This window comes from Panicum virgatum, chromosome 4N (genome assembly GCF_016808335.1).
Source record: "Panicum virgatum strain AP13 chromosome 4N, P.virgatum_v5, whole genome shotgun sequence".
NCBI lineage: Eukaryota > Viridiplantae > Streptophyta > Magnoliopsida > Poales > Poaceae > Panicum > Panicum virgatum.
Genome location: NC_053148.1, coordinates 7,030,226 through 7,051,906, shown reverse-complemented (window position 1 = coordinate 7,051,906; position 21,681 = coordinate 7,030,226). Strand labels below are relative to the sequence as shown.

At 46.7% G+C, this 21,681-nt stretch overlaps 1 pseudogene; it reads left to right on the top strand.

Annotated features, from left to right (window-relative positions):
- The first annotated feature begins 4,629 nt into the window (after positions 1 to 4,629).
- On the top strand, positions 4,630 to 7,976 carry LOC120669058 (annotated as a pseudogene).
- The last annotated feature ends 13,705 nt before the right edge of the window (positions 7,977 to 21,681 follow it).

Sequence of the window (21,681 nt, the reverse complement as noted above, 5' to 3'; positions counted from 1 at the left end):
ATCAAAGCAACACTTTATAATCATGCATACAAATACAATAGTAATAAGCGTGCATACAAATACCAAGTCATACACTTATACACATCAAATAAGAGTTCAACGTAGGAATGGGAAGACCCCCATTTGGGACGCGGTTTGGTATTCGGCGGTGGACATCAAAGCGATACTTCGCACTCTAAACAGCTCAGCCTTGTAGTGTTGCCAAGTTTGGCCCGTCCATGCCGATGTTGTCTGCCATTCCTGAACTAACATAGTGTGGAAATGGGGGTCTTCCCATTCATACACCCATCTCGTCGGTGGCTGCATGCTGATGTCAGGAATGGGGTAGTGAAAAGAGTGCATGGAATCGCTGTAGGAGAAAGAAGAGTCCTGTGGAGTGTCGTAGTCCGTCGGTCCACCTGTTCTCCTCTGCGATTGCGGTGCTCCATGGTCGGTGTCCTGAGTAGCATGTGTGAACTGAGTCTCTCCTGCAATCAACCATATATCATAATTAGTAGTCAATACTTATAGTCAGAAATATGTGTGTATTTATATGTGTAATGTATACCTGTGAAACGAACACCACGAGCACCACCACTACCACCAGCAGCACAACCAGCACCACCACCACTACCACCAGCACCACCACCAGCATCAGCACCGTCACTATCATCACTATCATCGGCCGAGGTGCTATCCTTGGACTCCTGATATGGAGGACTACGCTCACCTTCGCCATCATCAGTCTCGGTGTCGCTGCTTACTGGTTTTACTGTTCCTTTGCCTTTTCGACGCTTCGGGTGATTCTTCGTAGGCCCTTTCTGCAACTTCTACTTCCCTAGGTGAGTGTCACCCACATTTTTACGTGCCCAATCGCTGATGGAAGCATCCCCCGTAGCCTCACGTAGATCTGACAAGTTTATTTAATCTCTGACAAGATGGGACGGGAGAGGGATGTCGCCGTCGTCGTCATCCTCGTCCAGAACTGGAGCCTGGTTAGATCTACCATATTTCATCCATTCCCGCACCGGATTATTCTCATCATAGAAAGAAAGATGGGCCAGCTGGTCAATGAAATCACCTTCTTCACGCATCGGTGGGCCGGAGACCTCCTCAAGTCGGAGACGAAGGTTGTAGTTGACATAGACAAGCTTATTAAGTTTCTTGTGCGACAACCGATTGCGAACCTTTGTATGCAGCAAGGCAAAAGTACTCCAGTTCCGCTCGCATCCACTGGACGAACAATATTGTGAAACAAGCCTCATGGCAAGGTACTGCAGGTTTGGAGTGCTTGATCCGAACATCATCCACCAGGACGCTGCATGTGCAATCGAATATGTAAGCAATATATTCGAATAGAGAAAACAACAATGTCGTATGGAGTAACTCTTACATGGGGATGTCTTTGGGTCCATCGCCATCCGCATTGCCATTTCACTGCCATATTCGCCAACCTTCTGCCGAAACACGTCAAACTCCTACAATGCCTGCACAACGCTCTGGAGATCCGTCATGCGCTGAAATGTATCCTTGAGTCCACGAAATATTTCTTGAGTTGGATCCATCGTATATGCATACCTCGGATTTAGGACAGCAGCTGTAAAATATAAATCACTTCAAATAAGCATAAGGTCAATAAAGCTTAAAAATAGATGACGCGTGTGTGCTTACCTGGACTCACATACGTGCCTATGGACACTTCACCCAACCTCTCGTCCACCACCTGAATATACTCCTTCAGTGTGGAAATATTTGTTCCAAAGAAAGACCGCAGCTCCTGTTTCATAGTCTGGTAGGCCATCACGACTTCGCACATATTCGGCTTCTTGTCCTGATCAGCGAAGCGGAGAAACTTGTATATTGGTTGAACCGTGTCGATGATATATTTCAATGCATCCCACCACTCCATACTTGCAAAACTTGCATGAGTAAATCTACCATCTTCGGTATTCGCCCATTTGCTGTGTTGGAACTCAGTAGATGCCATCCACTGCATGAAACGATCACATTTCCGATAGATGCTCTCTAGGAACATGTAGTTGGTTCCAAATTGAGTGGCATTCCACTTGACCAACTCACCACCGATTGCGTCCCTCATCATTGTATTCAACTGACCATGATTGTGTAACCAATTTGAAATTCGCTTGCACTGCTTGATCATAACACCATGTTCAGGCCTTCGAGCTATATCCTTCAATATCAAATTGACGGTGTGTGCTAAACAAGGTGTCTAAGCTATGTGTTCATACACCTTACTTAGTAGTTCCTTGCATGCTTTCTTGTAGTTCGAGCCGTTGTCGGTGACTACGTGCACGGCATTCTCCGATCCAATCTCTTCCACCACCTTTCGAATCTCCTGCAAACAAAGACAGATTGTTTAGTAACATGTCAAAACATACTCAATGTGAATGGAACATGTTTAGGGGCTACCTTGAGCAAATATGCAGCATCTTGAAATAAAATATTGTTTCAATCTAGTCGCACCACCTCCTCCTTTCTGCGTACGACAATAGTTGCATCGCCATCCGGGATAAAGATTTTCACCGTGTTCTCATACAACATCTTTTCCTGCCATTATCTATCTGCATTCATGGACAACAAAAACATATCAATCACATAAATAAAATCCTAAATCCTACACCTAAATCTTACTTAAATCCTAATTCCTACACCTAAATCTAAAACATATCAGCCATACACCTAACTCTAACCTAAATCCTAAAACAAATCATCTAATATTCTAAATCATACACCTAACCAATCATTCTATTAAAAAAATTCACTTCTTACCTTCTCTCCCGGTCGCACCGGCGCTACCGGCCGGCTAACCGCCTCTGCGCGCCAGTCGGCGACCAGATCCGAGGCCGGGCCGGCTTACCGGACTAACCGGTCGGCTAGCCGGGCGGATTTCCGGCTGCTGGCGCCGGTCGCCTCCTGGGGGCAGCGGACAGGGAGCGGGTTCTGGGGGTCGCGCGACCCCCCCCACTCTGTCCAGAACGTTATCAACCTCGCCAGAGCGCCGTAGGCCTTAATGGGCCGTCGGTTTTTTTCTTTTTCTTTTTTGATTTAAATTCAAAATTCCGCAAACTATGCTAAATGAATGAATTTTTGAGAAAATTTGATACCATTAGATTCGTCGCACCTTGAAGCATTTTTAGGAATTTTTTTGGGAATTTTTCTTTTTTTGAATTCAAATTTGAAATTTGAATTTGGGCCGGTTTCATACCGGCCCAAACCGAAACCGAGCCGGACCGGTTTCGTAAACCCTGGTCGCAGGCTCACAGCGCAGGCTGCGGCAAGCTCCAAGAAAAGAAAAATTTTAACGGGCGACATGCATATGTTTTGAAATTTTTTTATGTATTGGCAACTTATATTGAACATGTAGTAGCTACTTATATATTAAACACGTAGCGATTTATGTGTATGTCTCTTAATAAATTATGAATATAAATCATGTGATGATTTTCTCTCTTTTTTGTAGCAATTTATTTGTATATCGTATTAATAAAATTGTTAAGTAACAATTAGTATGTATAGCAACTATTATTTTATAGCAACTCATGTGTATGAGTGTATACTTATTATATGGTATTTTGTGTTTGTGACAACTTACCTATACGATAGATTTTGGTTGTGGCAACTTATGTTTATAATAGATTATATTTTTTATAGCAACTTTATTTTTATGATAATTTATAAATATTTTTTTGACAACTTTTATCTTATATATATTGCAATTCATATCTTATATGTGTGGCAAGTTTTGTGCAATGACTTATTATTTTTTTGTGACAACTTATGTATAATATATAGCAACTTGCTATGGGATCTAATTTTGACCATCTCATTACATAAAACACAACGGAACAGAGTTCGTGTGAAGAAGATAAAAATTTTTTTTAGAAAGATTAAAAAGGTTACTGAAATGGAAGGAAAAATGTCGTGCGAGAAGGAAAAGTGGAAGGCAAGAGGGTCGCGCGCTATGCTACCGGTGCATTAACCTCGTCCAAAAAAAAAAAAATAGTTCCTACACGGAGAACCCTCTCAATTTAAAATTAAATTGAAAGCCCTCCAATTTACTTCCATCTGTACACACGAGAAAGTAAGTGCTGTGAAAAGAAAGTAACTGCTATGAGAAAAAAGTAATAATCCAACGACCTCTTCTCCTGGAGGAGGGAGGGTTGCCAGCGCTGGCTGGATGTCAGTGTGCGTATGTGGCCTACCGACTCGGCTCACTTTTGCTCTTGTTGCGAACAAGCTGTCCAAACAGACTGAGGTTGTTGCCTAGCAAAATAATTTAGATTCTGCTTGTTTCCTTCAATTTTTTTAGCCCCTGTCATATTAAAAGAAATCTTACCATTTAGAAATATCAAATAAAATTTGTTTATAAATTTTTTTTGACAGATGGTGCTAATTTTCGAGATAAATCTAATGCTACAATAACCATCATCTAATTATGGATTAATATAACTCATTAGATTCGTCTTGTGTTGTGCGCTGGTTGATTGAGTGCTAAACCTTCCATTTGTGGGCTTTTGTGCTCCATCAGGTGCGCCGCTCCCACGCTCGACCGAGATTGGCTCGCGGGCAGCCGTCACACTATAGTCAAGCTGCCATCGCGAGCGCCCACTGCAACATGCTGTCGTCGCGATGGCCGACTGCTTCAGACAAGTGCCAACCTTCATTTTTGATCTTGAATTCATTAAATCAGCGGTGAGGATGACATCCCTCCCCTCGTTGCACCTTGGCCATGGTGCATGTTTTCTCCATGGCGTCTAGGGATTTGTCTAGCGATGTTTGTTTTTTGTTTTGCTAACTGCCGTCGAGATTGCTGACCTCCATCTTTGTTCTTTGTTTCATTAAATCAGGGCACTTTCATTAAATCAGGACACTGTCAGAATCCACCTGTGTTTCCCATTAGATCCTGACCCCAAGTTGCATGTTGTATCAAGGTATTTATTTTCTTCATGACGTAGGACATCAAGCAACATCGATCATCTAGGAACTTTATTTAACAATGTTTGTTTTTTAATTTGCTTGTATGCGTCAGGCGATGAATTCTTAGAGCACCAATCCCTAGGGTATACAGCCGGGGTCCAGAAACAGCAATTGAGTTTGCTCTCGCTTTGGTTGAGCGTCTATATGGCAAAGAAAAGATAGAGGAGGTTGATGGGTCTTTGGTAAGTAAGTCATAAAACTCTTCTGTTTTTCTTTGTTGTGTTATTCCATCACGTAACAAATGATATTTTTTTAGTAGTAGTTCGATGAATCCAATTATTTTTAAACCATTTGACTTTAAACACGGCACAGACATATCCACTAGTACTAATAAATATCAAGATTCTCTTTGATGTGATATAGTCTAAAGTTTAGTCTCTTGAACCAAACAATCCGCTTCAAGTACAAATAAATAATATTATAATTGAGAGGAGTAATTTAATTTTTGCTTAAAACAAAAAAATCTTTCCCTGTCCACGACGCAACCGATAGGCAGGCGATAGCGGCGCCGCCAACGGCGACGTCGTACACCTTGCCCGACGCACTGCCCGACTGGCGACTGTCGCCCTGTGCCCCTGTCGGTGCTGTGTTCCTTCTTCATACTCTTTCGCCGGCGGCCCGTTCCTCTTCGACCCCGGCGAGTTCCCCCGCCCTGGGCCCTCCTTCTCGCGGACGTCCTCAATCGACTCTGCTCCAACTCTTCCTGCCACCACCGCGGCCGCTGCCGCTAGGCCGGTCGGCCTCCCCGGCATCCCTCTGCACCCACCGGAGGAGGTAACTCGCAACACAGAACCTGTTCCCTGACCGTAATCCAAATTTCTTTCTGAAATTTTGGTGGGTTATGGAGCTGCTAGATGTTTTGTGTGGAGGGAAATAATAGTATCTTCCAAGTCAATGTCAGGTCAGATAATCGGTGTCAATTTTTTCGTTACTATTTGAGTCACAATGAAATGTGATTTGGGCTTTATGTGCACCGCTCATCTCGATTCCCGGATTCACCATGAGCAATCTGTATAATGTTTGAATCTGAACTGCTTATCAATTGTGCCTGTATATATAGCTAGTAATAGTGATATATTGTGAACATTTTGCTAAGGAAAAAGGAAAAATGCAAATGACTAAACGTCATCTTGCATATGCTTTCAAGAAACTGGGTACTGTAAGCAGTCTTTTTTTTACCATAACATTGACTCATGACCTGAATTCGCATGTACTAGTGAGAATAATTCATTGGCCGGTTATGTGACTCTGATCTTGCCATCCTGGCCACCATTCCTAGATATCATCCTTACTCTGGTCTTCAGTATAAGAAGACAAGTTATGAAGTCATGTTCTCAAGGTTATCCACCTGCACCTGCAGAGGTGGGAGATCGCAATAGCGCACGCTGAAGCTGGAGGATCTCTACCAGTGCCAAATGTGCAGGCACTTGCACAAACTTACAACAGATCAGATGAACAGATCCCTGAAAGATATATCAGGGTGGAAGAGGCCACTGAGGAGGTTATCGTTGATCATGGTATCTCTTCTGCAATTCCAATCATTGATGTCAGCAAGTTGCTGGATCTGCATTCATCAAAAGAGGAGTGTGCAAAGCTTGGATCTGCCTGTAGGCAGTGGGGCTTCTTTCAGGTGAAGCAAAGTTCTTGCAACTGCTCTTTGGGGCCGGTTTAGTTTCACAAAACATCAATAACTAACATTACTGTTGCATAGCCAGTTTGCATCTCAATTTTTTTTTTTTTTGCAAACATGCAAAAGCTTGCACATGGAAAGAAAATAAAATAACCTTTTATCCGCACATGTTTAAACCGCAGGTCATTAACCATGGTGTACCAAATGAAGTGATCAGCAACTTTAGGAACGACATAACTGAATTCTTTAAACAGCCACTGGAATCAAAGAAGGTGTACTCGATGATACCGGGCAATCTTCAAGGATATGGCCAGCACTTTGTAGTTTCTGAGAATCAAAAACTGGATTGGGGAGACTTGTTCAGTCTCGTGCTCCGTCCAATAGATTCAAGGGACATGAGATTCTGGCCAAGTCACCCCCCATCTTTTAGGTTTGCATGAACCCACAGAACAACCATTTTACATCATGAATCTTTTGTATATACTACTTCATGATTTTAATTCATGATAGGAACTCCATAGATAGGTACTCTTCTGAGGCAGCAAAGCTAGTATCTTGCTTGCTGAAGTTCCTGGTCATAGATATGGGTGTTGAACCAGAGTCTTTCCTGGAGATATTCAGAGGCCAGCCTCAAAGCATGCGGATGACCTACTACCCTCCATGCAGGCAGGCTGACAAGGTTGTGGGCCTGTCACCACACACTGACAGAATGGGACTGACTCTACTGCTCCAAGCAAATGATGTTCAGGGGGCTGCAGATCCGAAAGGATGGCAAGTGGATCGCTATAAACGCCCTTGATGGTGCGTTCATCGTCAACATCGGAGATACACTTGAGGTAAGCATATATGACTAGCCTCTGCATCATGTTGTGTGAGCACCGATGTTTTTTCAAGTGTTCCCTTGATACTAGTAGCTGGTTAATGATGCTGAAAATTAGGTGTTCACCATTTTCAATCAATCGCTTGCAGATTCTAAGCAATGGGAGATACAAAAGCATTGAGCACAGGAAGACTCGCCTACCTACCGCATTCAATGCGGTAGGCAGAAGTGCGCTCTGCCACAGCAGAGCCCGAGACGGCTTTTGCCAGGTTGCACTGTTGGTCGCGTATTACCAAGACGCACAGTGCAGTCGTTGGCGCCGCCCACACCGTGTATGTCAGTCTACTATGCCAGTTGGGCACGACGGCTCGGCTTCGCCCATTATGACGCCTACATGGTAGCCTCGACAGACTACGCCGCATGCTACATTGCCCCAACGGGCGCCTCGCTGATGGAACAAATAAAGACTCCCTTCGGTCAAGAGAGTCTACAGGGCGGTGAAGCGTATCCAAGAAGAGATTCTCAACCGGTGTAGCTCCATTGAAGCTTTCTGCGCAGTATACTATACATCCACGTTAGACCCACCTGTCGGGGTCTGAACGCCTGTGTACGCGTCCCCTTGGTCTATAAAAGGGAGACGCTCGCCAGAGGATAGACTCATTCATACCAAAAACCCACGACATTTGGCGCCGTCCGTGGGGATCCGGGACCCGGCGGGGGTCCGGTACTCCCTGGGAGGTCCGGGGCCCCCATCTGTTTTGGCTGAGGGCTACCTCCTCCGGGACACGTGGGGCCACCGGACCTTCCCTAAGCGGGGAGCGGGTCCGGGCCGTTTGCCGGGAGAGTAGGGCTCCGGACCACAGGGGTCCGGCTGTTCGGCCGTCAGAGCGTAGTTAAGGATAACTACGAGACCCTTGTCTAGACACAGTAAGAGGGGGTACCCCAGTCCTGGGGTACCGACAGTGGCCCCGGGCCCACCTCGGGGGAGGTACGGACCCGCAGGTGGGCCATTATCTTGACGCGTTCTAGCGCAACTTGGCTGTGTTGGCGTGCTCATGGCGCCACCGGACCTTCCCCAAGCGGGGAGCGGGTCCGGGCCGTTTGCCGGGAGAGTAGGGCTCCGGACCGCAGGGGTCCGGCTATTCGGCCGTCAGGGCGTAATTAAGAATAACTACGAGACACTTGCCTAGACACAGCAAGAGGGGGTACTCCAGTCCTGGGGTACCGACAGTGTTTGTTCTAATTTTCATTTTCAGAACAAAAAAGGGAGAAAATACAGCCGGTGCTGTAGTCATACTTTGCTGAAATAAGAAGTGTATTGCATAAGGAACATGTATCTCGCCTGATGCAATTGACTTTGATCGTGTTATAAGTTAGTTTCACCTGTTGCAATTGATTCCTGCTGCAATCATCGACCATGCAATGACTCTCAAACTGTCTTAAGCAATTTTTTCGCCCCTCTGTTGAATGTGACTGGCATTTTCTGTATCAGCACCCGATCATCCTCATTAGCAACTGCAGTCTGCAGGCATTCGCTTCTGCTAATGAAACCCCAGCCTGAATCAGGGCTTTTAGGTTTTCCACGTGCAGGAGACTATAGTGGCAAGCAATCCAGTTATCAACAAAATGTGAGATGCATATGTCATGTGCATTATGCTTTTGTGCCCCAGATATTTAAAAAAACAGCAGACTGTTGGATGATGCAATAAAGTATTTCCCACTGCACACTACTCATGAATTAGCTGTTCCTTCATCAGAGACTAATTTATCACTATGAAATTACATGCCTTATTCAGAATAATAGAAAACAGTAAGAAGTATGTTCCAAAAAGAGGGGAAACGGAGTTAAGTTTGGTTCAGAAATTCAGTATACGATGCCCCGGACATCTCTTGATTGGAGTTGTTCTTGGTGGAGTTGGAAGAGACAACTGCAGGATAGCACAGCCCAAAAGAGTAGAGGGCATGATGTGGCCTGACCTCTCGTGAAATTCCATAATTATTTATATGGATATTGTAGTTTGCAAGCTTCTTTAGAGAAGTAATGCCCTGTTTGGCACAGCTTTTTTCTTTCTGAGCAGATTCTCTAAGAAGTGGCTGTGACCGTATTCTATGCACAGCGTCAGCAGCACAATCTTTGCCACTCAACACTAAGAATTCAGGATCCCTAGTATTTGTCCCCAATTGAATTAGAGCAAATTGAGTGGGAAACTCGCCGGCTGGGGAAGAAACCCCAAGCATGAATAAGAGATCTCTCACGTAAGCTCAGAAAACACCCCTTCGTGCTTTGGCATGGAGTGCTACTGAGACCACCTAACCAATCTGGCTAGACATCTGTTCGCAATGGAGTGGAAAACACAATATCCTTTTCTTGGTGAACCCGGTGTCGTCGAGAAATTTCGATATTTGACATCGATACACGCACCTCACTTGTTTTGACATTAAATTCGCGAGCCTTTCAAAATATGACACTGAACATGCGAATTGTTTCGAAATGGGGGATTTCTCCTTCTTTTCTTGATTTCACGAATTTCTTTTTTGTTTTCGTTTTACAGAGCACCTAAACTACCCATTTTACCCCTGACCAATCGGTTTTGGATCGAATCGGTTTTGGATCGAACAGCAGCACCGCCGCCCCTGCTGCCGGAACAGAGCGCCACCGGTCGGAGCGCCGGTGCAGGAGCGCTGCTGGCCCTGTTCCTTGCCAAGCTCCAATGCCTGCGTCTGCCGACGGCAACAATGACGAGCCTTGGCTGGCCTTCCTCGCCCTCCTGTCCGGCGGATGTCACAAGACCAAGCGAGCTCTATGGAGTCGGCGTCCTCGTTCAGCATGTCCTTGAGCCGGAGGCACCCGAGGGAGAGGTCGTCCCCGACGCCGGCGATGGAGAACAGGAACCTCCCCTTGATCCTGCCCGCCCCAATGCGGCACCACCGGTGCGCAGCCACATCGAGCGCGAGCGCGGGGTCGCCGCTGTGGCGCAGGACGACGAGCGGGAGGCGCTGCTCCGCGCGTGAAGGCGGCGGGCGGCCGGCGAGCGCGGGGCGCGGCGCGGCGCCGTGTGGGCAGGCGACGAGCGCAGCACAGCGCAGGGGCGGGCGGCCGGCGGAGCGCAGAAGGCCGACGCTGCCGCGAGCAGCAGCCGATGCGGCGGCGGACGAGCAGCAGAGCCGGTGTGGGAAGCCCAGCGGCAAACGGCGCGAGGAGGAAGAAGGTAATAGAGACACAAGAGAGAAGAGAAGATAGACCAGAGAGAGGAGCCGCAGGATCTATTCGATCCAATCCAATTGGGTTCAGGGGCAATTTGGGTACCTCATAGGCCCTGTAAAATGAAAATAATAGAAAGGTTTACAAAATCTAGAAAAAGATGAGAAATTTCTTTTTTTTAGTTAAGCTCATCGATTTATTTAGGCCACCTAAGGTTCAGCGGAATCGCGAACCAATAAAGATGAGAAATTCCTCGTTTCGAAACAATTTGCATGTTCGGTGTCATATTTTGAAAGGCTCGCGAATTTAATGTCAAAATAGGTGAGACGTGCGTATTTAATGTCAAATATCAAAATTTCTCGGTGTCACTGGAGATCACCTAACCCAGTGATCTGGTCTGAATCTCTTTCAATAACGCTACGATCAGAGGTTGCCGGAAACCCAACACACTTGCAATTGGAAAGTGCTCAATGCCCCATGCTGCCAATCATTGCCCAAGACCAGCTACAGCCTACATCTAGTCCGCTAATCTCACTCATGGCGCAGCACGTGGACCCATCGCCAAACACGGCGACGCAGTAGGAGTATTCAACAGAGGGAGGAGAGAGAGAGGACACGGCAGACGGCAGGTCGCCATGGAGAGAGACGACATAGGAAACCATCTCCTGCGCATGTGGTGCCGCGATTTGGCTTTGCCTTTCTGCTGCTCACCTTCCTGCTCCCGAACTCGATCTGTTCTCGAAAGCAAGCGCGAGAGACATGTTCATGCGCGATGCGATACCTGCGATCTGCCCCTGACTCTTGGGGATTCTGGCCAGAGCTTCAAGGGTGGCTGGCACTGATGAAAAGGGAACTGGACTGAGGTTACATTTTCTTTTCTCAAAAACTAAAGTTGGCACGGTTAATTACAACTGACTGTATTCAGTGAGAACAGTGCCCATGGGTAAATTTGTTGCCTTTGTTTCTTTTGAGTCTTGCAGGGGTGCTAAGGGCGCATTTAGTTCCCTTTGAAAATTGTTACAACACTAATTAGAAGTATTAAATATAAACTAATTATAAAACTAATTACACGGATGGACGGAAAATCGCAAGACGAATCTATTAAGTCTAAATAATCCATCATTAGAGGTTGTTTACTGTAGCATGACATTGTCTAATCATTGTATAATTACATTAAATTCGTCTCGCGATTTCACCCAATGTTATCGAATGAGTTTTGTCAGTTATCCACATTTAATTCTCCTAACTAGGCTAAATTCAAAAATTTGCATATCGTTGTATCTTTACTTAAAGATTATACTACTTTTTACCATATATCACCCTGTTCTTGTAAATTATATCTTATTGTTGGTTAAAACAATTCAAATATGATCTACCTATAATAACAATTTGATTTGTTGAACTTTAATAATATTTTGCATATAATTATTCTTATTCTTATTTTTATTTTATTTTGATTGATTGTTGTTAGCTTTAATTTTTATTAATAGTATATATTTGTAACTGATACATAGCTAAATGGTATTTTATATTTAATTTTTCATAATGACATTGGTGGGTGATTTTTAATTAGGCACAGGGGTATTTTAGGTTAATTTTTATTATAATGGCAGTGGTGGGTAATTTTATTTTTTTTATTTTCTCCGATTAACGTGGGAATTTCTAAACCTTGAGAGCGAATGTGGAGGCTCCGTTTGTTGGCCAAATAATAAATTAATAAATTAATGGTCAAACGTTCAAAATTACTATAGCGCAGAAAAAATTTGAGAACTAAATAGACCCTAAATATACCAAGCTCATGGAGCAGCTTTCTTCTTCAGAAAAGATCAATGGACGCACTTCAAGTATTCAACACACACAATACACAACTAGTGTGTCAGAAAAGAGAGAAAGAGAAAGAAGAAACTAACAGTAAATCATTTGTTTTGTCTTTCAGGCATGCACATGGATAGCTTGAGTACATGTATTTTCTAATTAAACTGCAGTAGCCGTATTTGGCTGTCAGGAACTGGTACGCATGGAAAATGAGCTCAATTTATGATTGCATTGTTGACTATTTCCGTCAGCAACTCATGTGGTACTGGTACAACTAGTTCCCAATCTTTTAAGCTACTACTACTGTGTGACTAACTTCCTGCCTGGTCCAGATCCTTTTTCTCCTTCAAACCTCATAACAGTTCTCTGCTATATACATTGGAGCATGCGGCACGCTTGCTTGCCTGTCTACTGTCTTTGTTGTCAACCTTGCCATCAACTCAAGATGATAGCATGTTGCTTGCTCCCATGCTCAAAAACATGGTCAATTCTTAACCAGCTTTTGTGCCGCTTGACCGGTCGCATTCACCTTTTCAGTCACCGGGTATGCGAAGCTAATGATGCCTGCAGCATGGTGACGTCCTGGACCCAGGTTAAAGAACAAAAACTAGGGCAAAGAATTGAAATGGTGGGCTTTACTGTAGCTGTATGGCCCGGCCTGGTAACTAGTCTAGCGGAGTTTGACTCAACAGCCTGGTAGCTGTGTGTGGGTGGCACAATATGCAAGGTGTCCAATGTGCAGCTTTGTCTATACTGTTCATCAGAAAGTATTATCGATGATCAAATGCTTTATCTGATACGGTGCCTTATTTTTCTTTAAAGAAAACGCGGTTGTGCTTTTTCTAAGTTTGTTTTTGTAGGAAAGATAACCGCGAAGCCTTTCTTATGTCTCGAATCCATGCGGTTCTCTTCAAAATTACAAGATTTGATTATGCAAAATTGGTAGTATGCAAGGTTTGTGACTACATAAATGGCACGTCTTACATTCCAAATTTAAGATATCTTAATTCATCTTAAGTCAATTTCACCTTGTACATTTGTCGATTTTTAGAGAAGTATTGTAGACACAGTGCAATCGTCAAAAATGACCATTACGTTCGATAATCGAAATAAAATAACATGTAGAACATAACTATAAACTACTCCCTCCTTCCCCATTTGTAGGGCGCATGAGCAAATAACACAGGTACCAAGATTTGCATTAATACTGTGAAGAGCAAACGACATCGCTTCGATCTTAGAGTTGTTGCATGGCCGCATGCAGCCTTGCATGGCCGCATGCAGCCTTGCATGGCCACATGCAAATGGAATTTTGCATGGCGGCATGCAAATGTTCTCCCGCCCTGAAATCGTGCAGGCGCTTATTTTTTCCCTCGCCAAATCTAAATCCCTTTCCTTCAGGCGCTTATTTTTTTTCCCGTCGCCAAAAACTTTCCCGTCCTCGCGCTCATCTGTAACAACCGCCACGCGGACAGTCCGCGAGGTGACGGCGGACAGTCCGCGAGGCGTCGCCCAGATATTTATCTGGGTGGGCGTGGGACCCACTCGTCAATCCTCTCTTCTTCATCTTTCCTTCCAGAGCCGAGCGGAGCTCGAGCTCCCGCGCCATCGTCGCCCCTTGCTTCGATCTCCCTCCTCCGTCCACCAAACCTTGATTCCTTGCATGGGAACATTCCTCGGCACCTCCTCCACCTTCCCAAACCCCTAAATCGGCTTCTCCACGGCCGGAATCTTTCCACCACCACCGGACACCATTGGAGGTGCTTGAAGCTTGCTCCACCGCCGACCCGCCTCTCCGGTCGTCCTCCACTCGAACCGACCGCGGGAATGGATTCGTGGTGAGTCCCTTATGCTTCACAGCCTTTTTCCCCTTCCATGGAGTGTCGCCGGCGCCGGAGCACGGCCTCCGCTGTCGCCGCCGCCCTTGCTGCCGCCTAGGGCGTGGGTCAGAAATTAGTGATCGCGGACGGTCCGCCTGGGAGGCGCGGACGGTCCGCCGGTCAGGATAGTTTTGTCCAGAGACGGTGTTGCCTCTGGTTGTTTTTGCAAGTTTGACTGCGGACAGTCTGCTACCGGGGAGCGGACGGTCCGCCATTGAGGCTCGAATTTGTTCCAGAGACGAAGTCGTCTCTGGAGGTTCGCAGGGGCGAACGGCGAACGGTCCGCCACTTGGGCGCGGACAGTCCGCAGTAGAGTCTAGGAAATTGTCCAGAGACGTTTTCGTCTCTGGTGGGTTGAGTACTTGAACTGCGGACGGTCCGCCAGGGGTGGCCGGACAGTCCGCAGGTAGAATGGGAAAAAAGTTCCAGAGACGTTGTTGCCTCTGCAGGGTTGGTAGGATAGTACGGCGGACAGTCCGCCACTCGGGCGCGGACAGTCCGCAGGGTATTTCAGTTAAAGTAAACTAGTTACATTCTTGGGCTGCACTCTTTTAATTCATATGCATACGTGTAGCATCCGCATCTGAGGGAGCCGTCTTTGAGGTGATCGCGGCACCACAAGAGCAACCGACGCAAGCCCAAGAGGAGAGGTGTGAGCACCCGGCCCAAGGCCCGTCTGACCCCAGTGTTGAGCAGCAGGCGCAAGGCAAGCCCCGGTGCACATCCTAGTATTTTAAATTAAGACACCTATGTATGTTTCTACTACTTGTGCATTAAGTTCAGGAATTGTTTGGAATCCTAGTTGCATGAATCATAGGATTCCCGGAGTTATACTAGCATGTATAGGACGATAGTTGTGCTAAGCTTAATGTTACCGGTAGAAGACGAGTGGTCTCCTGCACTCGCGAGATGTAGGATGTTAGGAGTCGAGTAATTTCCGGTTACTCGCGAGATACGTTATTATCTTTATATGATTCAGTATGTGAGATTGGTTTCGAAATGAACATGGAAATGTGAGACCGGGCGGGGATGATGGATAGGTATGGCAGCAGGACATGGTTCCTGGGTGTCTTAGCCCCGTCTGTGTCGATTAAGGACCGGTGGATGTGGCAGTGCTGATCAGGGATTGAACTGTACTAACCGCATGCCGGGAGTAGGAGGTAGTCGAAACCGGTAAGCCGAGTACTGCCTTGCTTCGAAAGTATAGGAACCCGCACCCAACTCCTGGGGCGAGTCGAGTAGTCGCGGAGAATTGGGATGCATGTGTTTACTTTTGGTGGTCTCACGTTGAGCTCGGCTGACCATATGTCGTTGGGCTGGTTCCTGTAGTTCGAGGCGGGGAGGGGAATGGTTGGTATGTATATTCCGACGGGGCAAATACGTGCCGTGTTGGTTAGGTCCACCTTGCAAGGTTAAATCGGATCGATTCGCCGTGTCTCGCGGTTATGAGGGCCTTGGTCTCTTTGTCACACCGTAGCAAAAATGTAGAAAGTGAGTTAGGTATGTTTATATAAAATATTGAGCTCATCGAATTATTTTGCTTGCATCACCAAGATTACTATAGTAGGTCTTTGCGAATATGAGATGAGAGTTAATTTATATAGAATCTGAAGCTAAAATAATGAAAGTAAGGAATTACTTTAGTTGCTTTTTTTTTGCAAAATAACCACCAGCCAAGAGCCTTGCATGTCTAGATATGTGGGCTAAGTTATACCCACTGGTCGGGTAAGCCTTGCTGAGTATTAGTATACTCAGGGTTTGTTGCCACAATATTTTCAGGGCACGCAGACGTAGACTTATGTCCCTACTGCGCCAAGTTCATCCGCCGGGATGCAGAGGGATGGGTGGTCGTGGAGCCGGACGTTTAGTTAGGGATCTCTCTAGGGCTCACTTTTGGTAGCTGTAGGCCCCGTTCCTCTAGAAGAACCAGGATTTCAGTATTGTAAAGTTTGTGAATTATGTGTTTATTCAAACTCGGTTTGTAAAACTTAAGGTCAAGTTCTATGTATATTTGTTGTATATTCAAATATGTGTCGTGCTTGTACCATCTGCGCCCACCTTCGCGTGGGACTATCGGTGATGTTTTGATCGGGACGTGGGTTGAGAAAGGATCGCCAAATTAAGCCGTTAAGCTAATGAGCCCGATGTGTTCAAATGACGGCCATTACGCTTAATTAGAGTTTTAATTTGGCGGTTCTGTCACAGCTGGTATCAGAGCCGAAACTCACCGAGGGTGGTACAGGCATGACTAAATTTCGAGTTTTTCTAAAAATATAAAAAAATGGGTTTTGAGCGTAGGGCGAGCATGCATTTCATTTTTGTAGGGTTTCTGGGGTTTTTCCGTGGGAATTGATGGGGGTGTGAGTCTACGATCCTAAGGACCTTTGTAGATGACGTACGGACCGAGAGGGCTGGTAGGGGGGGGGGGGGCGTGAAAGGATGCGAGAGTGTCGTCGGCCGGACCGGAGGCACTGTCGCGAGACATGTTCAGCGGACAGTCCGGTGAGGACCCGCGGACGGTCCGCCGGACCTTGAGAAAAATTTACCAGAGCTGGGTGGAACTGAATCTGGTGGACAGTGCGCACGGCGGACGGTCCGCAGACTCTCCGCGGACAGTCCGGTCAACTAGGATTTTGGGAAGCGGACGGTCCGCCCATGTACTGCGGACGGTCCGCCCATGTACTGCGGACGGTCCGCCGTACTAATTTCGGCTGGACCAGGGCAGCTCGGTCAGACCAATTGGTGGCGCCGATCGATCGCCTGGCCCCGCCTGCTAGTATCCTTCAGAATTGTTTTGAAGCCCTACATTCTGCATTGTGCCATGACTTGCAAGGATTAGTTGCTATCGGTTTTGTCTTGATTTACCATGGATGATGGAACTAACCTCGTCATGGTTGAATGCAGAATGGGAGAACCACCGAACCCTCCTGAGTTGGCCCAGGCCATTACGGCCATGCTCACTGGGCGCGATGAGCAGACGGCACTCCTCCGTGAGCTCGTGGCGCAGGGCAGAGCGCCGCAGCCTGGACATCACCACCAGCCGCCTGCTCCTGGATATCCAGAGTTTCTGGCTACTCAACCACCGCTCTTCCATAAAGCGGATGAACCGCTGGAGGCAGACAGCTGGCTTCGGACTATCGAGTCCAAATTTACCCTGCACCAGTACAATGATGGTGACAAGGCAGGATTTGCCGCTCAGCAGCTTAGGGGCCCAGCACGCACATGGTGGGATAATCATGTGACAATGTTCCCCGCGGACACTCGTTTCACTTGGGAACAGTTCAAGGAAGCCTTCAGAGCGCATCATATTCCTGCAGGGGTTATTCGCAGGAAGCTCACCGAGTTCTTGGCCCTGAAGCAGGGCAATAACAGTGTACTACAGTACTCCCAAGCATTCAACACTCTCTCACAGTATGCTGGGTACCATGTGGACACTGACGAGAAGAAGCAGGCCTGTTTCAGGCAGGGGCTCAGTACCAAGCTCCAGGATCGCTTGGCGATGGTCAGGTTCGACAGTTTCAGTGAGCTAGTCAACTGGGCTATCATACAGGAGGATGCCCACCTAGCTCACAAGGCAGAAAAGAAGAGAAAGGCGCTGGCAGCGGGATCCTCTAGCAGTGCCCCTCAGAGGTTTCGCTTGGTGCAGTCGGGCTCACAGCGAGCCCCCTTTCAGCACCAGCCACAGCAGCAGTGGGGATACAGGCCCCCTCAGTACACACTCAGTCACAGGGGACGGTCAGGCCTCCTGCTCCTCAGCAGAATGAGCAGAAGGTCTAGGTGCAGCAGCCGGGGGTGCGCCCCAATCTGTTTCCGTGCTACAACTGCGGGCAGCCGGGTCACTTTGCACGGAATTGCCCAATGCCACCCAAGCAAGGCCAGCAGTCGAGCCAGCAGGGTCAGAAGCAGCAAGTGGCCCACTTCAAGCCGGGGCAAGTGCACTACACCACCCTCGAGGGTATTCCTGAGGGAGCTCCAGTGATGGCGGGTACGTTCTCAGTAAATGAACAACCCGTTACAGTATTATTTGATTCAGGGGCGTCTCATACCTTTATTAGCAAGGGGTGTATTGTTAGACTGGGATTAAAAATTGAAAGCATGCCTAAGCCATACCACATTCATTCGCCTGGGGGAAAGTTAATTACCAATCAGTTTGTTAAGCAAGTACCCCTACAGTTGCAAGGAAAAATTTTCCCTATGGCCCTGATAATGTTACCAACCCAAATGATAGATATTATATTGGGTATGAACTGTATGGAGGGTCAGGGAGTTACTCTGGACACGACCTCACAATCTGTGCACATCAACTCCTCTATTCATGGTAGTATGACTTTGAATTTGAGGGATCCAGCGTCTTTGACTCATGCGGTGCACCACGCCGAGGGCAAGAAGCTAGAGGACATACCAGTGGTGTGTGAATATCCGGACGTCTTTCCGGATGATTTGCCTGGAATGCCACCGGACCGTGATGTGGAATTTGCCATTGAATTGCAACCGGGTACGACACCGATATCTAGGAGACCTTACCGGATGCCACCCAATGAGCTAGCAGAGCTAAAGAAGCAATTGCAGGAATTGCTTGATAAGGGCTACATCCATCCTAGCAAGTCACCCTGGGGCTGTCCTGCACTCTTTGTGAAAAAGAAGGATGAAAGCCTCAGGTTGTGTGTGGATTACAGACTTCTAAATGCTGTCACAATCAAGAATAAATATCCCCTTCCCCGGATTGATATTCTGTTTGATCAGCTATTCGGGGCCAAAGTATTTTCCAAGATTGATCTCCGCTCTGGCTATTATCAGATAAAGATTAGAGCTGAGGATATTCCCAAGACAGCTTTTTCCACCAGATACGGACTTTTTGAATATCTAGTCATGTCTTTCGGGCTAACCAATGCCCCTGCTCATTTCATGTACCTCATGAACTCGGTATTCATGCCCGAGCTAGATAAGTTTGTCGTTGTTTTCATCGACGACATTCTTATATTTTCCAAGAATGAAGAAGAGCATGCAGAGCATCTCCGCATTGTGCTTCAGCGCCTGCGGGAGCACAAGCTGTATGCCAAATTTAGCAAATGCGATTTTTGGCTCAATCTTGGGCCACATCATCTCGGACAAAGGGATTTCTGTTGATCCTAGCAAAATTCAGGATGTCCTGGATTGGCAGGCTCCTACCTCTGTTCCTGAGATTCGAAGTTTTCTTGGGCTAGCAGGATATTATCGCCGGTTTGTACCGGAGTTCTCAAAAATTGCTAGGCCCATGACCGAATTACTCAAGAAAGGAGTGAGATTTAGTTGGGGCAACAATTGTGAGCAGGCTTTCCAGACCTTGAGAAGACTTCTGACGTCTGCTCCTGTCCTGGCTCAGCCAGATATCACTCGACCATTTGATGTTTATTGTGATGCATCAGGTATGGGCCTTGGCTGCGTCCTTATGCAAGATCAGCGGGTGATAGCTTATGCTTCCAGAGCACTTAGGCGACACGAAGAGAATTATGCCACTCATGATTTGGAATTGGCAGCAGTGGTGCATGCGCTGAAGATTTGGCGTCATTATCTTCTGGGTAATCCTGGCATATATACTCCGACCACAAGAGTCTAAAGTATATTTTTACTCAGAATGAGCTAAACTTGCGCCAGAGACGGTGGTTGGAATTGATTAAGGATTATGATCTGGAAATCCACTATCACCCGGGCAAAGCTAATGTGGTAGCAGATGCATTGAGCAGAAAGGCAAGTTGCAACTGTATCTCAGTAACCCCTATGCATGCAACTCTATGCCAAGAGATGGAGAAGTTGAATTTGGCTATAGTAGCTGAGGGTACACTTACTCATATTACCCTCACTCCAACACTGCGGGATCAAATTGTTGCCGCTCAAAGAGATAATATTGGCATGGAAAGGATTAGGCAGAGGCTCATGGAAAGTGACCCTCGTGTGGCATGTTTTCCGCTAGATGGCGAGGGTGTGTTATGGTTTAAGAACCGGCTGGTGGTACCTGAGGATTTAGAACTCCGGAAACAAATTCTTGATGAGGCTCACCTCTCTAGGTATTCTATCCATCCTGGCAGCAACAAGATGTATCAGGATCTGAAACAACGGTTTTGGTGGACAAGGATGAAGCGGGAAATCGCAAGTTATGTGTCAGAATGTGACACCTGTCGGAGGGTTAAGGCTAGCCACTTGAGATCAGCCGGCCCCTTGCAGCCATTGAGTATTCCATCCTGGAAGTGGGAAGACATTAGTATGGATTTCATCGTCGGCCTACCCAAAACTTCCAAAGGGTATGACTCGATATGGGTTATTGTAGATCGTCTCACCAAGTCGGCCCATTTTCTACCGGTAAAGACCACACATGCGGCGAAGCAATACGCTCAGCTATATATAGATCGCATTGTGAGTCTTCATGGAATTCCAAAAACAATCATTTCGGACCGGGGTGCTCAGTTCATTGCCCGGTTTTGGGAGCACTTTCATGCCGCCCTCGGCACTCGGCTCCTCCGCAGCTCGGCTTATCATCCCCAGACTGACGGTCAGACAGAGAGAATAAACCAAATATTAGAGGACATGCTTAGAGCTTGCGTGCTCACCTACAGTCAGAAATGGGATGAGTGCTTGCCATTGGCCGAGTTTGCTTATAACAACAGTTATCAAGAAAGCATCAAGATGGCTCCATTTGCGGCCTTATATGGACGGAAATGCAGAACGCCTTTGAATTGGTCAGAAGCGGGGGAGAGAACTTTCTTTGGGCCCGATATGGTGAATGAAGCAGAAGAGCAGGTTCGGGTCATTCAGGAAAATTTGAAGATTGCCCAATCCCGACAAAAGAGTTATGCGGACAAGAAGCGTCAATCCACCCAGTTTCAAGTGGGGGATCATGTATATCTGCGGGTATCTCCAATGAAAGGGGTTCAACGGTTCGGGGTGAAAGGAAAGCTCGCACCTCGTTATGTTGGGCCTTTTCTTATTGTTGAGCAATGTGGGCCAGTGGCATATCGTTTGGAGCTTCCTGCCCACTTATCCGCGGTTCATAATATATTCCACGTATCTCAGCTCAGGAAATGCCTCCGTGTTCCAGAGAAGGTGCTTGACATTGAGAAACTACAAGTGGAACCCGATCTTGTCTATTCCGAATACCCAATCAAAATTGTTGATCACAAAACCAGGGTCACTCGGAATCAAACCAGTGAATTCTATAAAGTGCAATGGAGCAATCACTCCGAGCGGGAAGCTACTTGGGAGACGGAGGAATTTGTTCGGACTAAATGTCCGGAATTGCTACAAGTCTACCAAGGTACACCCCAATTTATAACTCTCCCTTTAGCGATTCATTAAATCTCGGGGTGAGATTTCTTTTAGGGGG